Below are 12,170 nucleotides of genomic sequence, written 5' to 3'. Positions count from 1 at the left end.
CTTCCTACAATAGTCTCTCCCATAAGGATATTTCCCCTTATGAGAGAGACTAGAACTAGGGGACACAGTTTAAAAATAAGGGGTCTCCCATTTAAGACAGAGATGAGGAGAATTTTTTTCTCTCAGAGGGTCGTTAGTCTGTGGAATTCTCTTCCCCAGAAAGCAGTGGAGGCTGGGTCATTGAATATTTTTAATGCTGACTCCCTTGTCAGTCAAGAATCTAAAGGTATAGGGGGTAAGGCAGGAAAGTCCAGATGAGGCCACAATCAGATCAGCCATGATCTCATCAAATGGCGGAGCAGGCTCGAGGTGCTGGATTGCCTACCCATGCTCCTAATCTGTATGTTCATATGTTCACTGCTTCAAGCAGTATCCGGGAAATTAACCTAAAACTTCCGGAGACTCCAGGCTAATTCTGGACAGTCGGCAAGCCCATCCTTACTGGAACACATTTTCTTTGTGAGATAGATTCGTGGTGTCATAGCATCCCATCCCCCGACATAATCAACAGGAAGAATTACTGACACAGCTCGTTGGCACCAGAAGGGACCAAACCATCAGTTAATGAAGACTGTCACACACCCACACACACACACAAACACAGACCTAGCTAAAGCAGAACTGCCGGCCAGCATTTTATCAGCAGTTGCTTAGCATTGCCGATCAATTCTAATGAACTTAAAACACTCATTCACTTTTAGAAAATTCCAGCTATCGACCAGCTGTGGTGCAGCAATGGCTAGAAGAGTGGACATTTAAAAACAGCAGCCCTTAAATGAGGTGATGGCTGTCAGTACTTAAAGGGATGGCGTGATCCAAATGGAAGTCTCTCGGGCCAGCTTGCTTCTTAGAAGAGCATCTCTATTGAAATCTGTGCTGGGGTCGAGCGAAAGGGCAATTAGCCTCAACCTCACAATTGAGAAAGGGCAGACAGTGAAAGGACAACAGAGCCAGAAGGTTGGGGATATTCAAGATTTAATTGTTACGATCCTGAGTGCGCTGCCTAAAAAGGTAGCGGAAGCAGATTCAGTAGTAACTATCAAAAGGGAATTGGATAAATAATTGCACAGGGGAAATTTTCGGGGTGATGAGAAAGCAAGGGGAGTGGAACTAATTTACCAGCTCTTTCAAAGAGCCAGTACAAGCACAATGGGCCAAATGGCCTCCATTTGTGCTGCAAGATTCTAGGATTGCTATAATGAGATGCTCTCAAGAGAGAGGTCATGTCCTGTAGGAAGGACTTAACAGTGGCCTTATCCACTCTCATGGCTTATCGTACATGTGAAGAGGTCCACAGGGTGGGAGACACAACACACTGAATCTCTAACACTGTAGAAGCCAGTTAAAAGGAAAGATTAATTTCAGCATTCAGCAAAACAAATCTCTTCACATTCTGGTTGAGAATCCGTTGTGAGTTAACCAGGATCATTGCTTGATGCGCTCCCACCAAAAATGCCCAGCTCAGGCCACATCGAGACAGACAGGGAGAGAGGCTGACACATAACAAGAAATGACGAGTAGATTAAATATGCTCCATACACCAATTAAATGTTGAGGACACACGAGAGTAGAAATAACCCATCTCCCTAAAAAAGATTTCCTAAGCAACATCGCTGGATTCAGCCCGAATCCTGCCGAAGTAGCACAGATCATTCCCAGAATCTGCCCTACTTACAACAACTTGCATCTTTAATTTAGGAAATCATCCTAAAGCACATGAAAGGAGCATTAGCAAACAGAAACTTGAAAGGTACCGCACCAGATAAAGAGATTTCAGGGCAGCAGACCAAAACATTGGTCATCGTTGTAAGTTTTAAGGGAAAATTTAAGAGGAGGAGATAAGGGTGGAGAGGCAGAGATGGTTTAGAGAGGGAATTCCAGAGTTTAGGGTCCAGGTGACTGAAGGCATGGCCACCAAGGCCAACGTGAAGAAAATCAAGGACAGGCAAGAGCCGGAATTGGAGGAACGCAGAGACTTCAGGGGTTGTGGGGCTGGAAAGGGTCACAGGGAGGCCATTGAGGGGGTCGAACACGTGGACGAGAATTTTGACATCAAGGCTTTAATGGAACAGGAACCCAATGTAGGTCAGCAAGCACAGGGCTGGTGGATACATGGGACTTGTTGCAAGTTAGGATGGGGGCAGAGTTTTTGATGAGCTCAAGTTCAGGGAGGCTTGAAAGTGAGCGATGAACCAGGATTTCTAAGAGATGTGTGTCAATAGCCTGATGAGGATTCACCTGCTTCTACAGCACAGCGCTGGACTTCGAGAAGGATGGTGCTTCACTGGTTTATTGGATTGCCAACTCTCCTGGATTGTCCTGGTGTCTCCAGAAATTAAAAGTTAATCTCTAGGACACTGTCACAGGCAAATCCAGAGCAAATCACCACGGGGACATTATTATGGAATTATTGTTTTTGATTTTCTTTGAAAATTTATTTTTATTGGTTCTAAAAGGTGGGAAGTGAGGCTGTTTGACTGGATGGTGTGGTTAGAGTTGGAGATTACATCATAATAAACCCAACCAGAGTTGGAATCCTCCTACGCTGACTAGAAAGTGGGAAGGATAGGAGCACAGATGTGGCATAAGCAACTTCTCACACAGGCACTTCCTTTGGTTCTCAGACTCCCTAACTTTAAGGCATGCACTTCTTTTCCAGACCCAATTCAAGCAAGAAAGCTGCCACCAAATCTTTTAAAAATTCCATACTGGAGTAACTTAGGAGGGACTGGACCTCTAATTCACCCTTCCTATTGGGAAGTTCAATGCTTACACGTTGCAAGGAGTAAAGGATCAGCGAGCAATAATTAAGAGAAACTGCAAATGGAAGACACACATCCCACAAGGCTAAGTATATTGGGCTCAGAGTCCTCCCACCGAACATGACTGAAGACCAATTAAAGTTCATTGCATTTGGGAACAATAGTCGAATAGTTTTAAAATAATGCTCCTTGTTCGCCGGAGTTTAGAAGAATGAGAGGCAATTTCATTGAAACCTTCAAAATTCCGAAGGGGCTTGTGTCACGAAACTACCATATTTTTCATAATATTAGTGTGAGGTATTGTAAAGCAGGCTTATTTATATTTGTGCGTGTGTGGATGGTTCTGTCTGGGTGCCTGATTTAATTGGATTAGAGTAGGATAGACTGCAAGGTTGAAATTATCAAAAGAGTTAGGTGTAAAAAGTTAGGTGTATTTGAAAGGCTAATGAGTGAGCTAGGGTAAAGTCAGTAGATAGGGTGTGAATGAAATTTGCATTTTAAGGTAAGTGGAGAGGTGTTTAGTTTTCAAAGAAACATGGTAAAGTTTTATAACTGACAGGATAAACAGGGCAAGGTTATTACATTTATTTTTCCCGAAAGGAAAAGTCCATATTGACAACATGAAAGCTTTGTATAGTATGAGAAAAGTGAATTCTAACAACATATGAAAACAATGGGATTTACAGATTAAAGAGGAAGGAATATATTTAAAGAAGGATGGAAGGTTGTATCTGGAGTAGCCGTGTAAGATCTAAAAGATACACTGTGTGAAACAGACTTGGGGAAACAACCTCTAGCCACTTTGTAGAATTCTGCTGTTCCAGTAACCAAAGGTGTGTTAAAAAGCCTTTGGAATTACACTGTTGAGTGGGTGCTGTGGTAAACTTGCTGGATTACCTCTCTAAATTTAAAATCTATTTTGGACTGTTGCCTTAAAGGGTGTGTGTAGTTGGGAGTCAGGTTAATTAGGAATTTTGGGATGTGTTATAATACTAAGTAATGAGTAACTGTAATCTTATGTATGTGCTTTTATTCTTTTCTTTTGCTAATAAACATTTTAATTTAATTTTTAAAATATCTAAATGGTGTTAGTGGATTCATTACTTCTGAATTCAATGCACAAGCCTTCTCGTAATAAATACAAATTGCAAAACCATTGTGATAGTGTGGCCAAATTTCACTTGTGAATTTGGTCAGCCTGGCAAATACCACCTGAGAGATTGTTTCCACGGGTCAGGGAATCCAAAACATAGGGGCACAATCTCAGGATAAGGAGCCGATCATTTAGGACTGAGGCGAGGAGAAATTACTTCACTCAAAGGATTGTGAATTTTTGACATTCTCTACCTCAGAGGGTTGTGGATGCTCCATCACTGAATACACTTAAGGGTGGGGTAGACAGATATCTGGTCTCTCAGGGAATCAAGGGATATGGGCGGGAAAGTGGAGTTGAAGTCTATGATCAGCCATGATTGTACTGAATGGTGGAGCAGGCTCGACAGGCCATGTGGTTTACTCTGCTATTTCTTATGCCCCACTTTATTCTTCGCAATAAATTAATTTTCTGAAATTGAGCCCGTTTTTGTCCAGAGTTCTGTTAAACAGAGACTTGACCACACTTTAGGAACAGCATGATATTATGGTATCCACTGAAGCTTAATGATTTTGTAAGGACATATGACATGACTCTACACAATGGGGCATTTTTATAACTGCGCCAACTCTTGGCATCCAAAAGAAAGACTTTCGTGAGCTCAGGTCTGGGGAGGGGGGTTTGGGGGGTGGTCTCAAAGCGCTTTACAGCCAATGAAGTACTTTTATTTGAAGTGTAGTCACTACTTTAATGGAGGGAAAAGAAACAGTTGCTTTGCTCACTCATCGAGTGCTCCACTGAGTATGGCTGACGCCCAATTACTCAAGGCAATAAAATTTACTGCATTTGGTAACAATAATCAAATAGTTTTAAAATAATGCTCCTCATTAAAAGCTGCAGTCAAATTGCAGAACGGCATCATTGCTTCTGACTCAGTAACAAAACACCTGAGGCAACTGACTTAGCTGGTAGCACTCTCTCCTCAGAATCAAAAGGTTCTGGGTTCAAGTCCCACTCAAGAACTTGACGACAGAAATCTTGACTTGCCAGTCCAACACGGTACTGAGGGAGTGTAGGAGGTGCCATCTTAAGCTGAGGCCCTGTCTGCTCTCTAATGTGTATGTAAAAGACCTGGTGGCACTGTTTCAAAGAAGGGCAGGGGAGTTATTTCTGATTCCTAGCCAATATTTATCCCCCAATCAACATCACATAAAACAGATGACCTGGTCATTATCGCATTGCTGTTTCGGGAGCTCACTGTGAGAAAATTGGTTGCCAAGTTTTCCACAACAGTGACCAGACTTCAAAAAGCACTTCATTGGCTGTAAAGTGCTTTGAGATATCCGATGGTGGTAAAAAGTGCCTCAAGTCTTCCTTTTTAGCTCAAGGCATTTTGAATTTATTCAGCCCTTGGTTGGTTCAATTGCATGAAGAATCTTTCACCATCAAGTCAACAAACAGATACAATGAGGTTTAGAAGGGTCAGGGTCAAGTCTGCAGCTGTTTATTGTCAATCTCTCATGTAATAAGTGCACATGGGGAGATATTTTAGGAATAAAACTCCTAGTTAAATAGCATCTTCCGCACATTAAAAGTCCCCGAAGCATGTTAACAAAATTTGACAGAGCCACAAGGTGATACCGGGACACGTGACCCAAACCTTGGTCAAAGAGGCAGATCTTAAGGACCATCTTTAAGAAGAGAGAAGCAGCGAGGTTTAAAGTGGGAACAATGGAGCCATCAGCTGTGATATCATGTCGCGATAACACTTTTAATACCATATTCAAGTTCCCATTGGCCCACGAGCGTTTACGGAACTTTGCTTACAATGTGATAGTGTTATATATCAGAGGCTTCCAATCAGTCAGTTCTCCGGATTCAAAGGGCAAAATCTGCCCGAAATTTCCTGTGAGGTGGCAGCATCCCCTTCGCTGAACAGTGTTTGTGTCTCTAGAGAGAGAAGCAGAGTTAACGTTTCGAGTCCGTATGACTCTTGGAGCTCTGAAGAAGGGTCATAGGGACTCAAAACGTGAACTCCGTTTCTCTCACCAAAGGTGCTTATAGACCTGCTGAGATTTTCCAGCATTTTCTGTTCTTATTTCAGAGTTCCAGCATCCGCAGTATTTGGCTTTTATCTCAGTGTTTATATCTCAAAGCAATTTTTCTAAAAAAAAAAAGAGCTGGATAAAGAACTGTTTGGAAATGGGAGTAGAGACCGTAGGCATGGAAACAGTCCGAGATATTCAAATATTCTTTGGGAGAGGGGGGAAAGAGAGTGGGGGCAACAGTCGGTACAATTGAAGCTAAGGGCTGCAGATATCAAACACTTGGCTGACTTGCTAATTCAAGGCACTGCTACTGCCACTGGCTTCTACTGATCCAACTGATACACTCATTGCACCAAAACTCCATACTCAACAGCTCGAAACCAAGGGCAGAATTTATCCCTTGTCGGGTGGGGCACACCCAACCCGAACGTGAGTTTAAAAAAAAAAATAGCGCACGATAATTTCGCTTGGTGGGCGCGCACGAGAGGTAGCAGCGTGCCGGCCGACAATTAAGAGGCCCGTTAAGGCCCTTAACCAATTAATTAAATTGAATTCTTCCGTTCAGTTGGAGGGTGGGCGAATAGACCAAGCAGCCTTTGCGTTTTTTTTTTGTGAAACCTCAACCACAGGTGGGGGATGAGGTGCTGATCAGTGATTAAAAAATAAAAACTTTTAGGACTAATTTTTAAACATGTTCCTGCTCATGTGACAGAGTCGCACCAGAGTGGGTGGGGGGGGGTGTTTTTCCTTAGCGCTCAGCTCTTCATTTTTAATGTTCCGTGCCTGCAGGGAGCTTTCTGTGAGCACACGCCCAGCGTACGCTTCAGTGCTTGCCCTCCTCCCGTACCAACCCTGGCAGCTCTGAGGCTCTGAGTGCGCCTTTCACATTGGCTGGCCGATATTTGGCCAGCCGGCGATCGGACCATTGCTCAGCTGCTCCCGGACCGGGTCTGCCTTCCCGCCTGCCAGGTCATTACAGAGCATCGTAACAGTCCTTCTCTCCATGCTGAACTGAACGCAGGAAGCACGTGTCTTGGTTTATGTCGGTCCCGAGGAGATGGTTTAGTGTAAGAACATAAGAAATAGGAACCATTCAGCCCCTCGAGCCTGTTCCGTCATTGGTCATCTACCTCAATTTCCACCCTCCGACCATATCCCTTGATTTGCTTATTGGAGAGAAGCCTACTGACCTCAGTCTTGAATATATTCAATAACTGAGCATCCGAAGCCCTCTGGGATAGAGAATCCCTAAAATTCACACGCGCGAAGAAATTTCTCATCTCGGTGGTAAATGGCTGACCCTCCATCCCCAAGACTATGACTCCTGGTGCTGGATTCTCCTTTCAGGGAAACAGTTTCTCAGTATTTAAAACAAAAACAGAATTACCTGGAAAAACTCAGCAGGTCTGGCAGCATCGGCGGAGAAGAAAAGAGTTGACGTTTCGAGTCCTCATGACCCTTCGACAGAACTTGAGTTCGAGTCCCACCCTGTCAAGCCCTCAATGTTGCAATGAGATCACCGCTATAAGGCTCCCTCCACAGATGCTGCCAGACCTGCTGAATGCTTCCAGCGTTTCTGTACTTCGTGTCAGATTTCCAGAATCTGCAGTGTTTTGCTTTTGTGGTTTAAGGCTTCCCAAATTCGTCCCTCAATTTTATTTTAAGCAGTACTCCCCGCTACACCCATCCCCCCCACTCCCACCCCACAACCCCCAGGGAACCCAATGGCAGTCCAGGCTCCTCCATTGTGATAGGGTCAAGGGCAGTGTCCTCAACCTTGCCCCATGAGACAATGTTATGAAGCACAGATGTCGCCTCAATAAAACTCATCGGGTTGACTTGGCACCAGGAGCGGCCTAGTGGACACAGATAGACGCTTGGGGTTCCCACCCAATCCGGAGGCACCTCTCAAGATTTAATAAGTGCCTCCCCCTGTGGCTCAATTGATAATTGCATCATCCAGTACAGATTCACACAGAGATAAAAACAAAAAAACTAAAAAAACAAAAAAAAAAACAAAAACAAAGATAAAAACAGATTTATTGTTGTTGACATCTTTTGATGATCTGCTTCTATCACTGCTTGTTTGTCGCTACAACCACACCAACCCCCTCCACCTCTCTGTCTCTCTATCTCTCCGCCCCCCACACACACACCTTAAACCAGCTTATATTTCAGCTCTTTCCTGGACTCGAACTCAAGTTCTGTCGAAGGGTCATGAGGACTCGAAACGTCAACTCTTTTCTTCTCCGCCGATGCTGCCAGACCTGCTGAGTTTTTCCAGGTAATTCTGTTTTTGTTTCAGATTCACACAGACCTGGAAAGGTCTTTGTTTCATTCCTCACTTTGTGCCGAGTTGGCTTACGCCAGTCAGGTCTGATGTCACAGAGCTCCATTTAGCTTCGCTGTCCCCAGGCTAGGGAGTGGGTCCAGATTCCTGACCCCCGCCACCTATCCAGTTTTCTCTATGTGGTTAACAAAACCGAGTAGCTGCCTTTAAAACACAATAGGTCTAATTCATTGGCAAAATTTAGAAGCAAAACACTTCAAAGCCACTTTATAGTAGTACAATTTACTTGTGGCACAAGATTAGCATGCAGGTACATAGTAAATTACATGCAATTGCCACAACATTTCAAAAGGTTGGACACATGAGATGTGGAGGGAGGGATGGAAGGGGATCCAATCTCAGGTAAACTCCTCTGGCGAGCTGCATTGCATTTACTTATAGGAAGGGGGCAGGGCAGAGGGGAGAAAAATATTGAAGGATAACAATGCGCAAACTTTCTCCGCCTTTAATCCACTTTACGTACTATTCATACCCAGGATTGCTGCTGTCACCTCCATGCCCAGGCTCGGGGGGGGCGGGGGTGGTAGCAGGCTCAACTCGGAGTCAGAAGTTTTAGTTCCCACCCGAGGGCCAAGCACAAAATCCAGGCTGACGCTCCCAGTGCAGGACTGAAGAAGCACTGCAGTGTCGGAGGAGACACAGAGAGAGATTTGCATTTCTGTCGCACATTTCATGACTGCTGGATATCTCGAAGTGCTTTAAAGCTTGAAAAATAATTGGTGGTAATGTGGAAAACATGGCAGCTAATCTGCACACAGAAAACTCCCAGAGACAGCAACATGCTAATGGACAGATAATCCATTTTTTTTTTGGAGATGTTGACTGAGGAATAAACATTGGTCAGGACTTCAGGAATAACTCCCCCTGCACTTCTTCGAAGCTGTGCCATGGGACCACTTGCATCCACCTGAGAGGCCCTGGTTTAATATCACATCAGAAAGATGTGCCTCCAACAATACAGCACTCCCCCAGTGCTGCACTGGACCATCAGCCTTGATTTCTGTGCTCAAGCCCTGGAGCGGAACTCAAATCAGGAACCTGGTTTTTCAGAGGTGAGTGCACTACCAGCCGAGCCTCAGCTCTCTTTCAAAAGAGACTTTAAACCAAGATAAAGTCTGCCCTGCTATGGTCTTAAAAGATCACATGTCAGTACCGTGAAGAGAAGCAGGAGAGATCTCCCTGGCCAATATTTATCCTTCAGCTGACATCAACAAAACCTGGTCATTGTCATTTGTGGGATCATGCTGTGCACCAATTAGCTGCCATGTTTCTATAGATTTCTAACAGTGACTACACCTCAAAAAGCACTTTTCAACGTCCGAAAGTTGTGAAAGGCGCATTAGAAATGTAAGATTTTCCTTATTCTCCTTCCCTCACCACGCTCTGCTCTGCTCAGCAGCGCAGCCACTCTCAGTGAGCTTTCCCTGACACCACCTTTACCAGACTGGCAGTCTGGCATTCCTGCGGCACACGACAGGGCTTAAAGATTTGGTGGGGGTGAGGAGCCAGACCAGAGCAGCAGAAAAGGTAAAGAAACCACACCCAATAATTACCACCATGGTAGCTCATCAATTATCCATTGACGAGAGAGTAAAGAGCCCACTGCATGACATGGTGCTTTCAATGTAGCAAAGTTCCCAAGGCAAAGGGACGAGAGAGTAGGAGTTAGTTAACTGGAGTGGTGAAAGGCAGGAGGAAGATCCCAAGCCTGGAGGGTGGAGATGGTGGGGGAGGGATGCACAATTGGCCCAGCATCCAAGGGCAGACTGAGAGCTGGCATAGAGAAACACGGGTGAGGGGGGTGGTGGGGTGGGGGTGGGGGTGGGGTAACGCAGTCTGAGAGCTGGCATTCGGAAACAGGGGAGGTAGGGAAAGGATGGGGGGTAGAAGGTAGGGTGGGGGTAGAGGGTGGGGGTAGAGGGTGGGGGTAGAGGGTGGGGGTAGAGGGTGGGGGTAGAGGGTGGGGGTAGAGGGTGGGGGTAGAGGGTGGGGGTAGAGGGTGGGGGTGGGGGTGAGGGTGGGGGGTGGGGGTGGGGGTGGGGGTCCCCCCTCACTTTGCCCCCAATCCTTCCTGCCCCCTCCCTCTACCTACTTCTATCCTCCAGCTCCTTGCCTCCCTCCCCCCTCCAACCTCCTGTCCCCTCTCTGCCTCCCTCTCAAATAGTAAGGAACACCGTGCTGCACTTCCTCCCCCCCCCAGCACCCCCCCCCGTCTCCCCCCCTCACAACTCCCCCTCTCCCCTACCCCTCGCCCCCCCACAACTCCCCCTCTCCCCAGCCCCTCCGTCCTCCCCCCCACAACTCCCCCTCTCCCCAGCCCCTCCGTCCTCCCCCCCACAACTCCCCCTCTCCCCAGCCCCTCTCCCCCAACTCCCCCTCCCCCCAGCACCCCCCGACTCCCCCTCACATCTCCCCCTCTCCCCACTTATCCTTCCTGCCCCCTACCTCTCCCCCCTGCTTCATTACTCCTGCCCCTTGCCTCCCTCCTGTCTCCCCCCTCCCCCTCCCCCTCCCTCCTGTCTCCCCCCCTCCCCCTCCCTCCTGTCTCCCCCCCTCCCCCTCCCTCCTGTCTCCCCCCCTCCCCCTCCCTCGGTCCCTTCCCCAGTCCTCACTATTTGGTATAATCACTCACCCATGGGGTCCCATGCTGCTTCTTGACACACACACACACACACACACACACATACATACATACACAGCGACCGGTTTACCACGAATTCCCCACGTTCCGCTGCCTTTATGTTGAGAACATTTTATTTTGAACTCTCGGTTTCCGAAACGAGTGGCAAAAAGGAAAGAAACACGGCCAGCTGGCCGCGCGTGTTGGGCCGCCTCCCGGAATGGACAGAGCTGTGGAGACTCCAGTCTGATTCTCAGGGCGAACAGTGCGTTTGATTCTTAAATAAACACTGGCTTCTCCCTGCTGCATTAAAGACAAGGTGTGACTTCAGCTCTGCCTAACAGCTGCTCACCACAACGCTGACGTTGAACACGACCCTGAAATATTTTAGCTTTGAAAACCAACAGCACCCGAAGGAGGATTTCCCCATAACTAGTCGGGCAGCTCTCTTTTAAATCGTGAGATTAAAATGTATGAAAGGACTGGTATGGACAGCGCATCTGACAAGAGTTAATTAAACTAAAGCTACTCTACAAACGCAGCATTACACGCCCAAGAGCCCGATTGATGATATAAGACAAGAAATAGATTAAGCAAAAATTGAAACTTTGGGTATTCCAAAGTGTTGCGTCTTGTGATACCATCGAGTAGAAATACATCTTAATCTGTTAAACATTTGCCATTCTCCGATCCTCTTGCCAAAGGCTGCCCTGTAATTTAGATTAAAAAGAAATAGTTTTCTGGATTAAAATTGTTTCCACTGCTTGCAGGGGGGTAGCCGAACTTTATAAAGGAGGTCGTTACATACTTAAAGGGCCCCGGTGCTATAAAGCTCGGAGTTTTCTTACCTCTCTCTGTCTCTCCCTCTTTGCTCTGCTCACTGTAAACTGGTAATTGTTGCGTGTGTCTGTTCTCCTCTCCAACCGGATCTACACACAGAGGGAAGGTGTGACTGACTTAAGAGCAGACCGCAGCAATCAACTCCCCACATCATCCACCCAAAAATCACACACACCAGCCACTCGCAGACCAATCGATGAAGGAACACAGTTTCACCATTGGAAGGTGGGAGAGAGCATTTCCTGACAAAATGGGGATCAGAAGCGTCTGCCGGGCTTCAACCCCATTCAGCTTTAGAATCCACCCCACCCACCTGGCCCCTCGTTTTAAGACGCTCCTGAAAACTGACCACGCTTTTTGGGGGTCACCGGTCCTCAACCTTCTTATACGTGGGCTCGGTGTCAAACGCCAAGGCTCCCCTGAAAACCCCTTGCACCATCGCATTGCGCGTCAAAGG

The 12,170-nt window shown here is 46.5% G+C and overlaps 1 protein-coding gene across 1 annotated transcript in view; it reads right to left on the bottom strand.

The window, feature by feature from the left end:
* Nucleotides 1-11,802, bottom strand: part of rab3da (RAB3D, member RAS oncogene family, a) — a 46,399-nt gene extending 34,597 nt beyond the window's left edge. Inside the window, exon 1 of the mRNA XM_041177363.1 lies at nucleotides 11,722-11,802. The gene's annotated coding sequence lies outside the window, so the exon portion shown is untranslated. The remainder of the gene's footprint in view (nucleotides 1-11,721) is intronic.
* Nucleotides 11,803-12,170: the final 368 nt, after the last annotated feature.

The sequence above is a fragment of the Carcharodon carcharias genome, chromosome 30 (genome assembly GCF_017639515.1).
Source record: "Carcharodon carcharias isolate sCarCar2 chromosome 30, sCarCar2.pri, whole genome shotgun sequence".
NCBI lineage: Eukaryota > Metazoa > Chordata > Chondrichthyes > Lamniformes > Lamnidae > Carcharodon > Carcharodon carcharias.
This window is presented reverse-complemented; position numbering and strand designations above follow the sequence as displayed.